At 54.6% G+C, this 20,562-nt stretch overlaps 1 protein-coding gene across 1 annotated transcript in view; it reads left to right on the top strand.

Annotated features, from left to right (window-relative positions):
* The first annotated feature begins 514 nt into the window (after positions 1 to 514).
* CAMK1 (calcium/calmodulin dependent protein kinase I) overlaps positions 515 to 20,562 on the top strand; it is a 456,222-nt gene continuing 436,174 nt past the window's right edge. Inside the window, exon 1 of the mRNA XM_085624276.1 lies at positions 515 to 743. The gene's annotated coding sequence lies outside the window, so the exon portion shown is untranslated. The remainder of the gene's footprint in view (positions 744 to 20,562) is intronic.

Raw genomic sequence — 20,562 nt, 5'->3', positions numbered from 1 at the left:
GTCGGGACGATGCATCATGCGTGGGTCCCCAGAGTGGCTGCAAATGTCTCTTATGTGTGTCTGGAGTCGCTTCCCAGGCACCTTGTGATGTCTGATTCCACGTGCCAACTCTGAGGTCTGATTATGTGCCAGAAATAACCCGCTGTCCGTCCCAGAGGAGAGGTGATGCCGCGCCGAGTTTCAGAGCCAGAACCGTGCCATCATCACGGTCACGTTTCGCTATCTTCCCCCGCGTCATTTCCCTTGTTTGCCAACATCTGGGCGCTTAGAAGCCGCCCCCTCCATTAATAGAGTGGTATGTTCTGCCCAGGGCTCCCTGGATGTCTGCCCGCTTCCTCCCGCCCTCTTCGGCAGCATCCCTCGGTAACACCTGCCTCCCCAGCCCAGGACATGTGGTTGTGAATGAACAGCGCCTGCCCCTCCCCCAGGGAAGGTGTAAATTTAGTTTAATCACACCTCCCGACGCGGGCCCATCCCCCTGGCCTCTGATTGGCTGGCGGCGGCTCTGGTCCCTCCCTGAGGTAGAAAGTCCAGCTCAGCCCGAGTGATGTCAGTGCTGGTGTCTGAGCGCAAGGCAGCGGGATCTGGAGCGCTGTGGGGTTCAGGGAGGGGGGGTCAGTAGTGCCCTGCTGGATGCACCGGGGAGGGGCCGAGGCTCACCTGCACATCTGGGGAGGACCCTCGAGGGAAGAGGCTGACACCTGGGAGGGAGCCAGGGCCGGAGGCACAGCAGCGCGACACAGGTGAGGCTGAATGCACCACCGCAGATGCTTATTTGATGTATTTATTTATCCAGTTTTGCATAGCGCTGACTTGAACCGACGGTATCAGAGCGCTTCTAGGCACATACATGCACATCAGCAACTGTATGAGGTCTTGCACCCCCCCCCCCCCGTGTCTTCTTAAAATGAGCACGGTGCATATGTTGGAACGGACTCGACCATTACTGGCGTGGGGCTTGTCTCCCCTCCTAACACCCCTCCCACACAGACACCCCAAGTTCCACTGACATACCCCGTGGACCCTGGTGTACTAAGCAGGCTGTGCGCCGGACTCCGCCCATTTTCCTGTCATCCTTCATAACTGTCTAATGGTGTTGTATCGCCGTGCGGCTGCTGTTACTCCTCATGGGCGCGCATTTTCTCCACATCGGGAAGATAACAAGATAGTTAAAACCAATGTTCTGTGGGTTGTCGGCACTTCTCAGCAGCAGGCGCACAATCCACTGAGCTGTCTTCCTGGCCATACTTACAGACCAAAAAGATGATCGGGGAGTGGGGTGGGGGATGTGTGTGCCCTGGAAAAGGGGGCGAGGGGGCGCACGTATTTCCTCGGGGATGGAACAATCGTGTCTCAGTTTTGTCATGCTGCACATCTCTCCAGAGAAGGGTTCTCTGCGGGGTCCCCCCTGAGATGCCCCATCTTCCTGAGTTGCATCGACGCACGATCCCGCCCACCCCCTCCATTCGAGCCTTGAAGATTACACGCAGATGTTACTGTAGATTGTTTGCTTCCGGGTCTCCCGCGCCCACCCGCGCTTCCATCCGGCCCAGAACGACAATGTGTTTTATGTAGCTCTTAAAGACGCACTTCTGCTGCTTCGAAGCGCTGTAAATTACGGGTGTCACAGACTAAGTGCTGAAGAGTACACCTCCCGGACGTGCCCTCAATGCTCTTAGCACTAAATGGCCCCCCATGTTATCGACCTCGAAAGGATGGAAGGCTGGGCCGTCCTTTTTTGGGATTCACCCTCGTAAACTGCGGATGTCGCTTTGAGACTTCAACTCGTATGTTGTTTCAAGGGCCTGTTTTTATCGCGACTCGGGGGTCGCCACCGGCCGCTTCTGCAGTGATGCACAGTGGCGTCCGGTGCCTTCCACCCGACAGACCCCACACAGTGCACAGGAGCAAGGACAGACCTGCGGGCTGAGGCCAGTCTGTGGTGTCATGATGCACAAGGAAAAAATAACAATTGATGGACAGAATGCAGAACAATGTCATACATTCACCCCAGTACAGAGATCTGGGCCTGAATCCATCGTTTTTTTGCTCACCATGCCATTCCAGTTTGAACCCAGCCATATGCAAATCAGTCTTGACCCTGTGCCCCATGGGAACAGTCCAGCCCGAACTGCCAAGCCAGGTCCTCCCTGGACTGGAAACAAGCATCCTAGGACCGGTTTCGGGCTTTCAGCCCTCATCAGCCAGGATAGCTTGATTCCAGTGGCATGGAGAGCAAGGGACTCACGTCTGAGCATACCCTTCCCACTCGGGGTGACAAATGCAAAAATAACAATTGATGGACAGAATGCAGAACAATGTCATACATTCACCCCAGTACAGAGATCTGGGCCTGAATCCATCGTTTTTTTGCTCACCATGCCATTCCAGTTTGAACCCAGCCATATGCAAATCAGTCTTGACCCTGTGCCCCATGGGAACAGTCCAGCCCGAACTGCCAAGCCAGGTCCTCCCTGGACTGGAAACAAGCATCCTAGGACCGGTTTCGGGCTTTCAGCCCTCATCAGCCAGGATAGCTTGATTCCAGTGGCATGGAGAGCAAGGGACTCACGTCTGAGCATACCCTCAAGACATGGCTTGGCAGTTCGGGCTGGACTGTTCCCATGAGGCACAGGGTCAAGACTGATTTGCATATGGCCATGTCTGAACTGGGGTGGTGTAGTGGGCAAAAGAACGATGGATTTAACCCAGATCTCTTGACTGGGGGAGAATGTCTGCATTGTCAGCATTCCGTCCATCATTTGTTTGTTGTAACGCTTTTCGCCCTAAGTGGGATGGGTATTCCCAGACGTGGGACCCGTGCTCACTACGCCACTGGAGTCAAAGCTATCCTGGCTGATGACGGCTGATAGCCAGAAACCGGTCCTAGGATGCTTGATTCCGGTCCAGGGAAGACATGGCTTGGCAGTTCGGGCTGGACTGTTCCCATGAGGCACAGGGTCAAGACTGATTTGCATATGGCCATGTCTGAACTGGGGTGGTGTAGTGGGCAAAAGAACGATGGATTTAACCCAGATCTCTTGACTGGGGGAGAATGTCTGCATTGTCAGCATTCCGTCCATCATTTGTTTGTTGTAACGCTTTTCGCCCTAAGTGGGATGGGTATTCCCAGACGTGGGACCCGTGCTCACTACGCCACTGGAGTCAAAGCTATCCTGGCTGATGACGGCTGATAGCCAGAAACCGGTCCTAGGATGCTTGATTCCGGTCCAGGGAAGACATGGCTTGGCAGTTCGGGCTGGACTGTTCCCATGAGGCACAGGGTCAAGACTGATTTGCATATGGCCATGTCTGAACTGGGGTGGTGTAGTGGGCAAAAGAACGATGGATTTAACCCAGATCTCTTGACTGGGGGAGAATGTCTGCATTGTCAGCATTCCGTCCATCATTTGTTTGTTGTAACGCTTTTCGCCCTAAGTGGGATGGGTATTCCCAGACGTGGGACCCGTGCTCACTACGCCACTGGAGTCAAAGCTATCCTGGCTGATGACGGCTGATAGCCAGAAACCGGTCCTAGGATGCTTGATTCCGGTCCAGGGAAGACATGGCTTGGCAGTTCGGGCTGGACTGTTCCCATGAGGCACAGGGTCAAGACTGATTTGCATATGGCCATGTCTGAACTGGGGTGGTGTAGTGGGCAAAAGAACGATGGATTTAACCCAGATCTCTTGACTGGGGGAGAATGTCTGCATTGTCAGCATTCCGTCCATCATTTGTTTGTTGTAATGATGCACAAGGAAACAGGCAGCCGTGAAGGAGCGCCGGGAGCCGTGTCTGTGGGCTGCTCGAATGTATCTACACACGCATAATGTGGCCCAAGTGCGAGGGAGGGGGTGCATGCTGGGGGATAGGCTGCTGCAGCAGCAGGCAGGGGGTGTATGCCTGCTGTGCAGTGTGAGGAAGAGACAGACGGGAATACCTGGGATGTTTGCACTACAGAAACCTGGTCACTGGGAGTGACTCCCAGTCCGAGACATCTCACACTGAGACCCAGTGACCTCTTTCTGTCAAACTGCACCCTGAGCGTCAGAGGCTCTGACCCTGTGACTTCTTCCTGCCACAGAGCTGCAGTCCTGCACCCTGCGCGTCAGACACTCTGACCCAGTGACCTCTTCCTGCCACAGAGCTGCAGTCCTGCACCCTGCATGCCAGACACTCTGACCCAGTGACCTCTTCCTGTCACAGAGTCCTGCACCCTGCATGTCAGACACTCTGCTCAGTGACCTCTTCCTGTCACAGAGTCCTGCCCCCTAATGTCAGACACTCTGACCCAGTGACCTCTTCCTGTCACAGAGTCCTGCACCCTGCATGTCAGACACTCTGACCCAGTGACCTCTTCCTGCCACAGAGCTGCAGTCCTGCACCCTGCGCGTCAGACACTCTGACCCAGTGACCTCTTCCTGCCACAGAGCTGCAGTCCTGCACCCTGCATGCCAGACACTCTGACCCAGTGACCTCTTCCTGTCACAGAGTCCTGCACCCTGCATGTCAGACACTCTGCTCAGTGACCTCTTCCTGTCACAGAGTCCTGCCCCCTAATGTCAGACACTCTGACCCAGTGACCTCTTCCTGTCACAGAGTCCTGCACCCTGCATGTCAGACACTCTGACCCAGTGACCTCTTCCTGTCACAGAGTCCTGCACCCTGCATGTCAGACACTCTGCTCAGTGACCTCTTCCTGTCAGAGTCCTGCACTCTGCATGTCAGACACTCTGACCCAGTGACCTCTTCCTGTCACAGAGTCCTGCCCTCTAATGTCAGACACTCTGGCTCAGTGACCTCTTCCTGTCACAGAGTCCTGCTCTCTAATGTCAGACACTCTGACCCAGTGACCTCTTCCTGTCACAGAGCTGCAGTCCTGCACCCTGCATGTCAGACACTCTGACCCAGTGACCTCTTCCTGTCAGAGTCCTGCCCCCTGCATGGCAGACACTCTGACCCAGTGACCTCTTCCTGTCACAGAGCTGCAGTCCTGCACCCTGCATGTCAGACACTCTGACCCAGTGACCTCTTCCTGTCAGAGTCCTGCCCCCTGCATGGCAGACACTCTGACCCAGTGACCTCTTCCTGTCACAGAGTTGCAGTCCTGCACCCTGCATGTCAGACCCAGTGACCGCTTCCTGACAGTGCTGCGGTCCTGCACACTGCATATCAGACACTCTGACCCAGTGACCTCTTCCTGCCACAGGCTGCAGTCCTGCCCCCTAATGTCAGATACTCTGACCCAGTGACCTCTTCCTGTCACAGAGTCCTGCACCCTGCATGTCAGACACTCCGACCCTGTGACCTCTTCCTGTCACAGAGTCCTGCACCCTGCATGTCAGACACTCCGACCCAGTGACCTCTTCCTGTCACAGAGTCCTGCACCCTGCATGTCAGACACTCTGCTCAGTGACCTCTTCCTGTCACAGAGTCCTGCACTCTGCATGTCAGACACTCTGACCCAGTGACCTCTTCCTGTCACAGAGCTGCAGTCCTCCACCCTGCATGTCAGATAGTCTGACCCAGTGACCTCTTCCTGTCACAGAGTCCTGCCCCCTAATCTCAGATACTCTGACCCAGTGACCTCTTCCTGTCACAGAGTCCTGCACCCTGCATGTCAGACACTCCGACCCAGTGACCTCTTCCTGTCACAGAGTCCTGCACCCTGCATGTCAGACACTCTGCTCAGTGACCTCTTCCTGTCACAGAGTCCTGCACTCTGCATGTCAGACACTCTGACCCAGTGACCTCTTCCTGTCACAGAGTCCTGCACCCTGCATGTCAGACACTCTGACCCAGTGACCTCTTCCTGTCACAGAGTCCTGCACCCTTCATGTCAGACACTCTGACCCAGTGACCTCTTCCTGTCACAGAGTCCTGCACCCTGCATGTCAGACACTCTGACCCAGTGACCTCTTCCTGTCACAGAGTCCTGCACTCTGCATGTCAGACACTCTGACCCAGTGACCTCTTCCTGTCACAGAGCTGCAGTCCTGCACCCTGCATGTCAGATAGTCTGACCCAGTGACCTCTTCCTGTCACAGAGTCCTGCACCCTGCATGTCAGACACTCTGACCCAGTGACCTCTTCCTGTCACAGAGTCCTGCACCCTGCATGTCAGACACCCCGACCCAGTGACCTCTTCCTGTCACAGAGTCCTGCACCCTGCATGTCAGACACTCCGACCCAGTGACCTCTTCCTGTCACAGAGTCCTGCACCCTGCATGTCAGACACTCTGACCCAGTGACCTCTTCCTGTCACAGAGTCCTGCACCCTGCATGTCAGACACTCTGCTCAGTGACCTCTTCCTGTCACAGAGTCCTGCACCCTGCATGTCAGACACTCTGACCCAGTGACCTCTTCCTGTCACAGAGTCCTGCACCCTGCATGTCAGACACTCTGACCCAGTGACCTCTTCCTGTCACAGAGTCCTGCACCCTGCATGTCAGACACTCTGACCTGTCACAGAGTCCTGCACCCTGCATGTCAGACACTCTGACCTGTCACAGAGTCCTGCACCCTGCATGTCAGACACTCTGCTCAGTGACCTCTTCCTGTCACAGAGTCCTGCACTCTGCATGTCAGACACTCTGACCCAGTGACCTCTTCCTGTCACAGAGTCCTGCACCCTGCATGTCAGACACTCTGACCCAGTGACCTCTTCCTGTCACAGAGTCCTGCACCCTGCATGTCAGACACCGACCCGGTCACCTCTTCCTGTCACAGAACTGCAGTCCTTCACTCTGCCCGTCACACAGTTGCATCAATTCATCTAATCACCCCTGTATGCCAGGCTGTGACCCCCCCCCTCACCTCCCCTACCTGGGATTTACCAGATACTGTAACACCCGCTGAGCGCCCCTGTCATGCATCTGTAGTTGTGCACCCTGCGTGCCAGCTTGTGAGCCACTCCAGCCTCAGTGCTGCAGTCCTACGCCCACTGAACCCCCTTCTGCCACAGCTGGGGGGGGGGGCCTCCTGGAATAGATGTGGTGTCCTGCTCCCTGCGTGTCAGGCTGTGGCTTTTCTGGCAGTTGTGAGCTGTACAGGCATGTTGTAGGGATGTTGTAAGGTGTGAAAGACTGCATACGTGTGTGCTCTCCGCAGGCAATGATCGGGGCCCTATCCGAGAAGTCAACGGTAAAGAACCGGCCCAGGAGGATATAAACAGCCCCCCCTAGAGCCGGAAGCCGTCCCTTGATGCTGCACCGACCTGTCAGGCCAGCCCTTCCTGCACTGCCTGAGGGCCCCAGAGGCTGCTCCGACCCTGCGCCCGTCACACACCTGGGGGCGCCCCCTGCGTGCCAGGTGGGACTCCCCACCCCCAGACTCTGAGCTACACCGACCTGTCAGGCCAGCCCTTCCTGCACTGCCTGAGGGCCCCAGAGGCTGCTCCGACCCTGCGCCCGTCACACACCTGGGGGCGCCCCCTGCGTGCCAGGTGGGACTCCCCACCCCCAGACTCTGAGCTACACCGACCTTCTGTCACAGACCTGTCTCTGAGTATTCTGTCCATCACCGCGGAGCTTCCGGAGACGGAATCGCGGAGGAACCTGGTGGCAGAATCCGAGGTCACAGGTCAGCCGTCTCCTATCCATGTACCCCGAGAGCATGGCCTGTTCTGCAGGCTTTCCTCCAGCCCCTCTGAGTCCCCCACACTCTTGTGCTGCCTGTGATCACGTGTACATTAGAGTGTATGGCAGTGCTTAATTTGAGCCGGAGCTTTCCGGTGCTGAGCACCGGCACTTAATTGGTTTCCTGTGCTCGGCACCTATTGTCAACACCACACTTAGGGTAGTCTGCCACAAGGTGGCGCTGCTCATGTAATTTAGAGATGAGAAGTATCAGTTATTTAGGAAAACAATATACATTATAAAATTACTAACACCTTCCTCCCCAGCCATTTCTTTAGCTTTGGGGACCTGGAACTATCTGAACTGTCGCATTTTCATGCGAGAGAGATGATTAGTAGTTGTTTTGGCAGCGATGATAAGGGTGATGGGTGGTGCAAGCTGCAGTGGCCTCCTGGTCAGAGCCCTGGCACTTAGTATTTTACAAATTAAGCACTGGTGTATGGCCTGGTCTGTTGTATTCCATATGTGTGCTCACCACCCCAAACGAGAGCATGGTCTTGTCTGTTGTGCACCCGCAGCCCCCATGTGAAGCCCCCTCCCCCACCTGAGGGCATGACCTGGTCTTTTGTACACCCTCTGCCCCCATGTGAAGCCCGCCACCCCACCTGAAAGCATGGCCGGGTTTGTTGTGCACCTTCTACCCCCATGTGTGCTCACCACCCCACCCGAGAGCATGGTCTGGTCTGTTGTGCCCCCTCAGCCCCATGTGTGCAACCCCCTCCCCCTTGTGAGTGCATGGTTGTACACTCTCTCCCCCATATGAAGCCCCCCCCCTCCTGAGAGCCTGACCTGGTCTGTTGTTCACCCTCTGCCCCCCCCCCCCCGTGGAGCCCCCACCCGAGATTAAAGCCTTGACTGCAACAAGTGCATCAGCCTCTAAGGAGAAGGGGGGGGGGTCGATTGCCCCCAGCTACTCGGAGTATTTACATACCTTCGGTGAAGATACGGGGCGGGTGAGTGGACGATGAACAGACGTCCTTCCAGTGTCACCGAGAGTGAGTGTAGGCACAGCTTTGCACAGTGCACCGGGCACACTCAGGAGGTATCTCAGTGGGCGGAGGACTCGTTGCAGAGGTCGCTGTGCACAGCCAGGGCCGGCTCGGAATTAGGTACCTTGGACGCCTGAAGCGTGGACACGTTGGTAACCGCACACTCACTTGTGAGCCTGTGCGTATTCACAACCACTCTCGTGGCCTACAGAAACCTTAGAAGAGTCGGTGATTTATTTCTGTCGGGGGGGGGGGGGGGGGTCCACCGTCAGAATGAGGAGGCGGCGCCTTTAACATCGATAGTGGTGTAGATTGTGGGGTTTCTCCATGAGCAGAAATATCCCCCCCCCCCCCCGGCCCGTCCATGGAGACGGTTAAAAAACACAAACAGCCTCCAGCTGAACACTTACGCATGAGTAACTTTAGGCCCAACACTTTCACACAGGTGTGACTGCCTACACGCCCCAGTACTCCTGGAATTCTTTGAAAGAGCTCAAGTATGTGACTGCACTCCAAACCTAGGTGTAAATGTACAGAGGTAGGTGCACCCGTTCTTGTGAGACCCCTGCCCGCCCTGGAGTGTGAGTACAAGAGGGGGTCGTAGCTTTACGCAGGCTTTGGACCCGGGCTGGTTCTGAGGACAGTCGTAGGTGTGGCTTTTTAGAGTTCAGGGCTCGTGTCCGGACGTCATATTGAGGCCTCGATGTTCTTGTTGGGTTTGGGGGTTAAAGGTCAGGATTCTAGTTAGACTTCACATTCCTGGGTCTGGGATGTGGATGTAGGGTTGGGATTCCGGGTCAGGTGAGTTGTGGGATCACACTCTGGGCTTCTGGCAGGTGTAAGGGTGGCAGAGTGGGCTAAAGAACGGTGATGGATCAAACCCAGATCTGTTGACTGGGTGTGAGTGTTTGATTGGTTCTGATGCTCCGCCCATCACCACCCCCTTTTGTACCGCTTTGTTCGCCATAAGTTGGCAGGGTATGCTCAGACGTGAGTCCCTTGCTCACTTTGCCACTGGATTCAAGCAAGCCTGGCTGAAGACGGCTGGAATGCCAGAAACCGGTCCTAGGAAGCTTGTTTCCGGTCCAGTGAAGACCTGGCTTGGCAGTTCGGGCTGGACTGTTCCCATGAGGCACAGGGTCAGACTGATTTGCATATGGCCATGTCTGAACTGGGGTGGCAGAGTGGGCTAAAGAACGGTGATGGATCAAACCCAGATCTGTTGACTGGGTGTGAGTGTTTGATTGGTTCTGATGCTCCGTCCATCACCACCCCCTTTTGTACCGCAGGTGTAAGATTCTGACCAGGATCAAGGTGTGGAGTGGGTGCGCTGTGTGGCCCCCAGTATCTTGGCGGTGAGGGTGATTTACATCAGGGCCACTGGCATTATGCGATTGCACAGTGATTTTTGCATAATTATAGATTTTCCACATAACCCACCATCTGCTGCGTAATCTGCAGAGTTTAACAAAAAAAAATGTTGTTTCTAGATTAAACGGTTCAAAAGTTACTAAGAACGCAGTGGAAAGCGCTTTGCAAAGGTTAACTGGTCACCTTTCTGTAGGTTGTTGTTATATTTGAGTGTTAAACCAGTACTTATTACGTGCAACTAATGCCCAGACAGCGTTAAATTGAACAAGCATCTGCAATGCAACCGGTCTCGCATTTAAAGTTTGAGCTATCGGCATTGTAAATGAAAATGCCTTTTATTTATGTTTTGGTTTTTAAAACATAAATGTAAGGCATTGCCATTTACAATCTCTCACAAATGCGAGACCTATTGCATTGCAAAGGCTTGTTTAAAAGTGTGTGTGTGGGGGAGGGGTTGCAAAAAGAGGATAGCAGAAAGAAGACAGATGGGAAGGGTGTGGGGAAGCAAAACTGATTGTGCAGGTGTGGGGAAGCAAAAATGATAGTGCAGTGGGGGAAGGGGCACTAAGGGCATAGGGAAGCAATCAATAGAGCAATGTGGCGGGCAGAGGGAGAAAAGCAAATGAGCGAGAGAACGTTAAACTGGGGGTGAAAGCGCACCCTTTACAGGTAATCTGAGCCGTGGAGCACAGCGCAGCGAGCTGCCACTTTGGAACTGGAGAGCTGCTCAGTAAAGCGCTCCAATACCTTCCGGCCGGGCTCGCACTTGCAGCAGGGTGTGTCCAAAGAGACATTTGCAGCCAAAGAGTTTCTTTCCTCTTTGGGTCCATTTCACAGAGGAACAAATTGAGAAAAGAGGGTAAGAACCCTTTGTTGAACTCATGGTTTTTAGCAAGTGAGCGGAGGAGCACACCTGAAGCGAATTGATGTTTAACCCCTTCGCCACGGGGGAAATTCCCCCGTGGCGCGGGGTGGGCAGCGGTGGCGCTGTGCTGGTGACGAGCCCAGCTCGTCATGAGGCACAGTGGAGCTGTGCTCATGACGAGCTGAGCTCGTCACGACCATGCCCACAGATTGATTCTCCCACACAGGCGGGGAATCAATCGCGCGTGGACGGGCCGCGACCGTTATGACGAGCCCAGCTCGTCATGAGCACAGCTCCACTGTGCCTCATGACGAGCTGGGCTGTGCCTCATGACGAGCTGGACTTGTCATGAGCACAGAAGCGGTTAATATAGATGTTCGTTCAGAAAATAAATACGCCAGATCAGCGGAATTTACATCACGCACCCTTGACCTCCCTAAAGGCATGGCAGAGTTGCCCCCTTCTGTCTCCCATGGCCCCTGAAGAGCTCTCTGCTAGCTACAAGTTGAACAAGCCGGTGGTCACAACTGCGCATGAGAGACCCTCCTGCAGTAAGAGAAACTCATTTAAGAAAATCGTGCTTACAGACTAAAGAAGACGTACCATGTATACCAACCGAAGTAAAAGGGCCAGTCCTCAGGAGAGGCTACAAATGAAGACAAGGCAGTACTAAGGAGGGACTAACAAGCCTAATAACGAATCAGAAGCCAGAATGTACAAAGAACAATGACACAAGCCAATGACAAATAAGGGCGGAGAGTGGGCAGGGCTTCAAGTCTCTATTTGAATACAGCATGCCTCGCAGTAGCGCATGCGTAGCCCAGGGCCGACCTTCCGTGCCACATAATTCCAGTGGCCCTGACTTGTATCCACCTTTGGACCATAGGTGTCGTTGCTCTGTTTAGTCTGCAGTCTGACATCACACATTGCTCAATAAGGGCCCTGCCTAGCGTTAGGGCCACAGTGGGGTCAAGGTTAGAGTTAGTAGGAAGAGCTATAGATATGAAGGTTTTTTTTTTTGCAGTGCTGTGGGATCAGGTTGAGGGTCAGTGTTGTGGTTGGGGTGAGAATTAGGATCTGGTTGAGGGTCAGTTATGTGGGTGGGATCAGGGTTGGCGGTGGAAGTTTAGGTCGTGGTTGGGGTCAGATTATGGTCCAGGTTTAGGGTCAGTGTTATGGTTGGGGCCAGTGTTGAGGTTGGAGTCATGGCAGGGGTCAGAGTTAGGGTCACTTTAAGACCAGGTTCAGGGTTGTGGTTGGGGCCAGTGTTGAGGTTAGGGCCGTGGTTGGGTTCAGGGTCAGCCTTGGGGTCACAGTTAGGGCCAGGAGTAGGGTAGGCTTCAGTTATGGTTACTGAAGTCGCTGTTTCCACTGGCAGACGCGGACAAGTACCCCCCCTTCAGTGAACGGAACGATAATCGTCTGTCTGCGCGAGGGCTGTGGTTGGCACGAGGAGAAAGGCGCCATTGTCGGCCCTGGTTTCTTCTTTCCATAACAGTGATAGGAGTATCTGCTGGTGCGTGGAGCGTCTCCCAGCATGCACCGCGCGACGTGCCCGCGATCTGTGCGTCTGCCTTCCTTTGTTTCTTTACATTTAATATTGTATGCGCCTTAAAGCCCCTCACTTGCCCACCAGGCACGTTGCTCACCCTAGGCCGGGGTTTAGCTTGAAAGAGAGACCCTAGCCGGGCTGTGGTTCCGATGAAATTGCATCACAGTGGCACATGGATAGCTCAGTGGGTTGCGTTCCTGCTGCGGGCATCTCCAAGACACAGGGGTGAAAGCGACATGGAAATGAAACATCTGCAATTACATAGTTATCAGAACTCACAAGGATGGAAATGATTGTCACACAGCACCTGCGAGTCACGACAGCCAGAGGGGCAGGACTAGCTGTGGATCAGACAGTGCCCAGACTCCAAGCACAGCCCATAATTAAACCTAAACCCTGCTTTGAACCCTAACTCTATTATCGGAGCTGAAAACCTAAACATAACCACATATTTATACAAAAAGCAAACACAACTTGTAAGCGAAGTCACCAAAAGAAGACATGCAGCGCTTTACAAAGCGTATATACGGCTGAATGATTGGGGCAGCCATAACTTTAACCATAATGCTTTTTGCAACTCCAACAGAAAACGATTAAACTATAAATACCTACGTGACAATCATTTTTCTTTATTATTACACATAATACATTTTGTTACAAGTTCCTCATTTTCATTACACTTTTGTTGTTCTATGTATCATCATGTTTCTTCATTTTCATACAAGGCAGACTCGGCTACTCATCCTTCAGAGGCCATGTGACTTTTCGGGGGGGGGGAGGGGGGTGTAGCTGGCGTAATTCACTCTAGCGTAATTACTCGTAATTAGTGCAGAATTATTCGCAATCAGGGCACGAGTCAAGGGACGCCGTCTTCCCACTATCTTCATAGGGTGGTCACCGTCTGCCCTGTCAGAAAGTTTGCCCCCACGGAAATATACTGAGCTGGTCAAGGTGTCATTTTTAGACACCGGGACACATTCTTCAGCCCCTGCACACTGTCTGATTTCATACTAAACAGGCCGGGACAGGTCTGACCAGATCTCTGCTGGGCCCAAAAACAAAGGCCGGAGCTAAGGGGCCATCAGGCCTCCTTTTCTTGGGAGTATCCTGGCTTGGGGCTGTCGGGAGCCTGACCCCTAGATGCAAACACAATGGAGGGGAAGCCAAGACACACTGCTTGTTACTACTTAAAAAGTACTTACGAGAGGCATGCTTTCGACTTTGCTAAGTCCCTGCGTATAAGAGCTGTGCATGCACTAAAGCAACGTCGGATGAGCTGGTGTGTCTCAGTATTTACACAAATCACAATTTAAATGCCGCTATTCTGTTTTATTTATTTAATAGTGCTACTCATTCAGATCTAAGGGGTCAGAGCGCTTTAAGTCACATGCACACATTATACATTGACAATAATTCATGTAAGTGTGTACACGTATGTACAGGATGTGAAGGTTACAAGCTGTAGTAGTCCCAAATCCTTTATAGCTCAATGTGTATATTAGAAGGATTACAATTTATGAACTGCAAGTAACAAAAGGATCTCTGTGTTACAAACAGTAACCCACTAACCCATTTACATAAAATATAAATCTGGCCTCTGCCTTTTGCCTGTTGCCTGTTACAGGATGTGTTTTATAGGAGACACTTTTAACTCTATGCTCCTTTGATTCAAAACTGGGGCTAGACAAAACCCAGATCTCTCCAGCAAAAACGTTAACTCCGGAGTTATCTTACCATTATTGTTACCTAAGATTTTCTGGGCACAGAAAGATCTCTATAGCAGGTGCCTTAACCCCATAAGATATTTTAAAATGCAGACTTTGCAAACAATTGAACAGAATAGATGTAATGCCACTTTTCTCCTTGTTGCTATTTTCGTTGTGGCAGAGTTAAAAAAATAAAAATAAAGGTAAAAGATGAGGTCCGGATTTTGCAACGGGATTTCTTACTTTTTTGGCACAACCCCGACGCAAAACTAAATTTGCTAAATCTCGCAAAGTGCTCAATATTACTCATATTAGACCTGCTAAATGTGTGTGAGGGGTACACATCGGATGCAACTTCTTGTGATGTCACCTCCTGCAAGGTTATGGGTTGTGATGCCACTTCCTGTGATGTCCAGTGGAGAAGTGTGGCTCAATGGTTAGAGTGGCAGACCCTGATGCAGAGGTCTGTCCCAGACCAGGGTTCAATTCCCGCCTCGGTGGGTCTTGGGCTCAATTTCCCTGGACCTGATAATTCTCGCCTCGGTGCCTATTCTAATCATGGGTCCCACTCTGCAACTCTGGGCAATAGCTTGCTTAATCTCCACAACGGCCCCAAAAGCGCTAGGATGCCTGGCTTCACCTTGGGGGTGCCCAGGAGTGGGCACTTCACAGGGAAAGGCCAGGAAGGGTTCCACAGCGGTATGTGCACAGTGCCTGAGAGACCCTTTCGGGGGTGTGCGGAGCGCTATATAAATGCACTACATTTACATCCTGCAAAGCTACATGTGGTGTCACATGCTGTGATGTCACACACCATGATGTCACTTGGATACTGTCTAACTTGGTTAGTCCCCCCACTTTGTTTTTAGGACTTGTGCCCTGTTGGTAATTATGCGTAATTGTGTGAGAAGTGTAATCCAGCATTTATCGCTAGTGCCTCAGTGCAAAACGTACCCTCAAGTCCAAAATGGGCCAGAAGATGCGTTTTCCGCGAAGAAAATTGCTCTAAATGTTACACGTTATGAGCAACAGTAGCAGCAGCCGCTCAATCTCAGTTAGTTTGGTGTTCCTGTGCTCCTGCGGTAGGATTTTTGCCCCAAATTACTCAAGCTGAAGTAATTTTGGTATTTAAGCATCACAAAAGTAATGCGTAATTGCTAAATCATTCCAATTACTCCAGCATAAATAAAATATCTCTCAGGCTAGAAGCTTCAGCAAAGCAAGACAGGGTTACAGCCCATAGATGACCGATCGAGCATTAGATCCAAAGCAGGTGCTCTGTTGGCGCACCTGGACGTCATCCACTCGTAGACGTGGAGCCAGGACTGAGACAGGCGTGCAATGGCTGCCGGGCTCTGAGGAGGGCGCTGGAAGTGCTCTGTTAGCGCACCTGGACGTCATCCACTCGTAGAGGTGGAGCCAGGTCTGAGAGGCGTGCAATGGCTGCCGGGCTCTGAGGAGGGCGCTGGAAGTGCTATGTTGGTGCACCTGGACGTCATCCACTTGTAGATGTGGAGCCAGGACTGAGAGGCGTGCAATGGCTGCCGGGCTCTGAGGAGGGCGCTGGAAGTGCTCTGTTGGTGCACCTGGACGTCATCCACTTGTAGATGTGGAGCCAGGACTGAGACAGGTGTGCAATGGCTGCCGGGCCACTGAGGAGGGCGCTGGAAGTGCTCTGTTGGTGCACCTAGACGTCATCCACTTGTAGACATGGAGCCAGGACTGAGGCAGGCGTGCAATGGCTGCCGAGCTCTGAGGAGGGCGCTGGAAGTGCTCTGTTGGTGCACCTGGACATCAGCCACTTGTAGATGTGGAGCCAGTATTGAGACAGGCGTGCAATGGCTGCCGGGCACTGAGGAGGGCGCTGGAAGTGCTCTGTTGGCGCACCTGGACGTCATCCACTTGTAGATGTGGAGCCAGTATTGAGACAGGAGTGCAATGGCTGCCGGGCTCTGAGGAGGGCGCTGGAAGTGCTCTGTTGGCGCACCTGGACGTCATCCACTTGTAGATGCGGAGCCAGGACTGAGAGGCGTGCAGTGGCTGCCAGGCTCTGAGGAGGGCGCTGGAAGTGCTATGTTGGTGCTCCTGGACGTCATCCACTCGTAGATGTGGAGCCAGCACTAAGACAGGCGTGCAATGGCTGCCGGGCTCTGAGGAGGGCGCTGGAAGTGCTATGTTGGTGCACCTGGACGTCATCCACTTGTAGAGGTGGAGCCAGGACTGAGACAGGCGTGCAATGGCTGCCGGGCCACTGAGGAGGGCGCTGAAAGTGCTCTGTTAGCGCACCTGGACGTCATCCACTCATAGATGTGGAGCCAGGACTGAGACAGGCGTGCAATGGCTGCCGGGCTGTGAGGAGGTCGCTGGAAGTACTCTGGTGGTGCACCTGGACGTCATCCACTCGTAGATGTGGAGCCAGGACTGAGAGGCGTGCAATGGCTGCCGAGCTCTGAGGAGGGCGCTGGAAGTGCTCTGTTGGTGCACCTGGACGTCATCCACTTGTAGATGCGGAGCCAGGACTGAGACAGGCAAGCAATGGCTGCCGGGCTCTGAGGAGGGCGCTGGAAGTGCTCTGTTGGCGCACCTGGACGTCATCCACTTGTAGATATGGAGCTAGGACTGAGACAGGCGTGCAATGGCTGCCGGGCTCTGAGGAGGGCGCTGGAAGTGCTCTGTTGGTGCACCTGGACGTCATCCACTTGTAGATGTGGAGCCAGTATTGAGTCAGGAGTGCAATGGCTGCCGGGCTCTGAGGAGGGCGCTGGAAGTGCTCTGTTGGCGCACCTGGACGTCATCCACTTATAGATGCGGAGCCAGGACTGAGAGGCGTGCAGTGGCTGCCGGGCTCTGAGGAGGGCGCTGGAAGTGCTCTGTTGCTGCACCTGGACGTCATCCACTCGTAGATGTGGAGCCAGCACTAAGACAGGCGTGCAATGGCTGCCGGGCCACTGAGGAGGGCGCTGGAAGTGCTCTGTTGCTGCACCTGGACGTCATCCACTCGTAGGTGTGGAGCCAGGACTGAGAGGTGTGCAATGGCTGCCGGGCTCTGAGGAGGGCGCTGGAAGTGCTCTGTTGCTGCACCTGGACGTCATCCACTCGTAGGTGTGGAGCCAGGACTGAGACAGGCGTGCAATGGCTGCCGGGCCACTGAGGAGGGCGCTGGAAGTGCTCTGTTGGTGCTCCTGGACGTCATCCACTCGTAGATGTGGAGCCAGGACTGAGAGGCGTGCAATGGCTGCCGGGCTCTGAGGAGGGCGCTGGAAGTGCTCTGTTGGTGCACCTGGACGTCATCCACTCGTAGATGTGGAGCCAGGACTGAGACAGGCGTGCAATGGCTGCCGAGCTCTGAGGAGGGCGCTGGAAGTGCTCTAGTGGTGCACCTGGACGTCATCCACTTGTAGATATGGAGCTAGGACTGAGACAGGCGTGCAATGGCTGCCGGGCTCTGAGGAGGGCGCTGGAAGTGCTCTGTTGGTGCACCTGGACGTCATCCACTCGTAGATGTGGAGCCAGCACTAAGACAGGCGTGCAATGGCTGCCGAGCTCTGAGGAGGGCGCTGGAAGTGCTCTGTTGGTGCACCTGGACGTCATCCACTTGTAGAGGTGGAGCCAGGACTGAGACAGGCGTGCAATGGCTGCCGGGCTCTGAGGAGGGCGCTGGAAGTGCTCTAGTGGTGCACCTGGACGTCATCCACTTGTAGATATGGAGCTAGGACTGAGACAGGCGTGCAATGGCTGCCGGGCTCTGAGGAGGGCGCTGGAAGTGGTCTGTTGGTGCACCTGGACGTCATCCACTTGTAGATATGGAGCCAGTATTGAGACAGGCGTGCAATGGCTGCCGGGCTCTGAGGAGGGCGCTGGAGGTGCTCTGTTGGTGCACCTGGACATCAGCCACTTGTAGATGTGGAGCCAGTATTGAGACAGGCGTGCAATGGCTGCCGGGCACTGAGGAGGGCGCTGGAAGTGCTCTGTTGGCGCACCTGGACGTCATCCACTTGTAGATGTGGAGCCAGTATTGAGACAGGAGTGCAATGGCTGCCGGGCTCTGAGGAGGGCGCTGGAAGTGCTCTGTTGGCGCACCTGGACGTCATCCACTTGTAGATGCGGAGCCAGGACTGAGAGGCGTGCAGTGGCTGCCAGGCTCTGAGGAGGGCGCTGGAAGTGCTATGTTGGTGCTCCTGGACGTCATCCACTCGTAGATGTGGAGCCAGCACTAAGACAGGCGTGCAATGGCTGCCGGGCTCTGAGGAGGGCGCTGGAAGTGCTATGTTGGTGCACCTGGACGTCATCCACTTGTAGAGGTGGAGCCAGGACTGAGACAGGCGTGCAATGGCTGCCGGGCCACTGAGGAGGGCGCTGAAAGTGCTCTGTTAGCGCACCTGGACGTCATCCACTCGTAGATGTGGAGCCAGGACTGAGACAGGCGTGCAATGGCTGCCGGGCTGTGAGGAGGTCGCTGGAAGTACTCTGGTGGTGCACCTGGACGTCATCCACTCGTAGATGTGGAGCCAGGACTGAGACAGGCGTGCAATGGCTGCCGGGCTCTGAGGAGGGCGCTGGAAGTGCTCTGTTGGTGCACCTGGACGTCATCCACTCGTAGATGTGGAGCCAGGACTGAGAGGCGTGCAATGGCTGCCGAGCTCTGAGGAGGGCGCTGGAAGTGCTCTGTTGGTGCACCTGGACGTCATCCACTTGTAGATGCGGAGCCAGGACTGAGACAGGCATGCAATGGCTGCCGGGCTCTGAGGAGGGCGCTGGAAGTGCTCTGTTGGCGCACCTGGACGTCATCCACTTGTAGATATGGAGCTAGGACTGAGACAGGCGTGCAATGGCTGCCGGGCTCTGAGGAGGGCGCTGGAAGTGCTCTGTTGGTGCACCTGGACGTCATCCACTTGTAGATGTGGAGCCAGGACTGAGACAGGCGTGCAATGGCTGCCGGGCTCTGAGGAGGGCGCTGGAAGTGCTCTGTTGGCGCACCTGGACGTCATCCACTTATAGATGCGGAGCCAGGACTGAGAGGCGTGCAATGGCTGCCGAGCTCTGAGGAGGGCGCTGGAAGTGCTCTGTTGCTGCACCTGGACGTCATCCACTCGTAGGTGTGGAGCCAGGACTGAGACAGGCGTGCAATGGCTGCCGGGCGACTGAGGAGGGCGCTGGAAGTGCTCTGTTGGTGCTCCTGGACGTCATCCACTCGTAGATGTGGAGCCAGGACTGAGAGGCGTGCAATGGCTGCCGGGCTCTGAGGAGGGCGCTGGAAGTGCTCTGTTGGTGCACCTGGACGTCATCCACTCGTAGATGTGGAGCCAGCACTAAGACAGGCGTGCAATGGCTGCCGAGCTCTGAGGAGGGCGCTGGAAGTGCTCTGTTGGTGCACCTGGACGTCATCCACTTGTAGAGGTGGAGCCAGGACTGAGACAGGCGTGCAATGGCTGCCGGGCCACTGAGGAGGGCGCTGAAAGTGCTCTAGTGGTGCACCTGGACGTCATCCACTTGTAGATATGGAGCTAGGACTGAGACAGGCGTGCAATGGCTGCCGGGCTCTGAGGAGGGCGCTGGAAGTGGTCTGTTGGTGCACCTGGACGTCATCCACTTGTAGATATGGAGCCAGTATTGAGACAGGCGTGCAATGGCTGCCGGGCTCTGAGGAGGGCGCTGGAGGTGCTCTGTTGGTGCACCTGGACGTCATCCACTTGTAGAGGTGGAGCCAGGACTGAGACAGGCGTGCAATGGCTGCCGGGCTCTGAGGAGGGCGCTGGAAGTGCTCTGTTGGTGCACCTGGACGTCATCCACTTGTAGAGGTGGAGCCAGGACTGAGACAGGCGTGCAATGGCTGCCGGGTTTTGAGGAGGGCGCTGGACTGGCGGGAAGTCTTGCCATTGTAAACATTGCAGTCGAGGGAAGCAACAACTGCAGGAGGGACCCCTGAGGGGCCACATATGGATGGACTCAGGCCACTCTTACTCTCTCTGACTGAATGAAGGCTGGATTGGACTGACCTACAGGGCACTCCGGCAATGCCCCAGGGGCTGGTCCAACAGGTCAGTGCGTGGGCCGGTCTCTTGGAGATTCCTGGGCCTGTTTTATTGCCTAGTGGGCGTTTTTTTTAAGGTTTAAGGACTGCTTTTACTGTTGATTTCCCTGATATTACCAGAAACCTTGTCTGTGACAAGCACACGTGCCTGCAGTCTGCCATTCCTTGCAAAAACAGCAATGAAAAGTGGCTTTTCCAAGCACAAACCTGCCCTACTTTCAAATTTGGGCCACTTTTCCCTTAGCTTTCTGATTCACTATTGGGGCCGTTGGCGTCACTGACCGCCTAGTGTCTGTCCCAGTCCGACCCTGTTTGAAGGGGTGCCTCTCAGCAGCAGGAGTGCTCCTCCGTCTGCTCAGGTCCTGGTGGAGAGTTCTCTAGGGGGTTCCATGGTCTGCTGGGTGGAGGCT

This window comes from Triturus cristatus, chromosome 9, assembly GCF_964204655.1.
Source record: "Triturus cristatus chromosome 9, aTriCri1.1, whole genome shotgun sequence".
Classification (NCBI taxonomy): Eukaryota; Metazoa; Chordata; class Amphibia; order Caudata; family Salamandridae; genus Triturus; species Triturus cristatus.
Note: the sequence above shows the minus strand (reverse complement) of the source record. Positions and strands in the feature narration are given on the sequence as shown.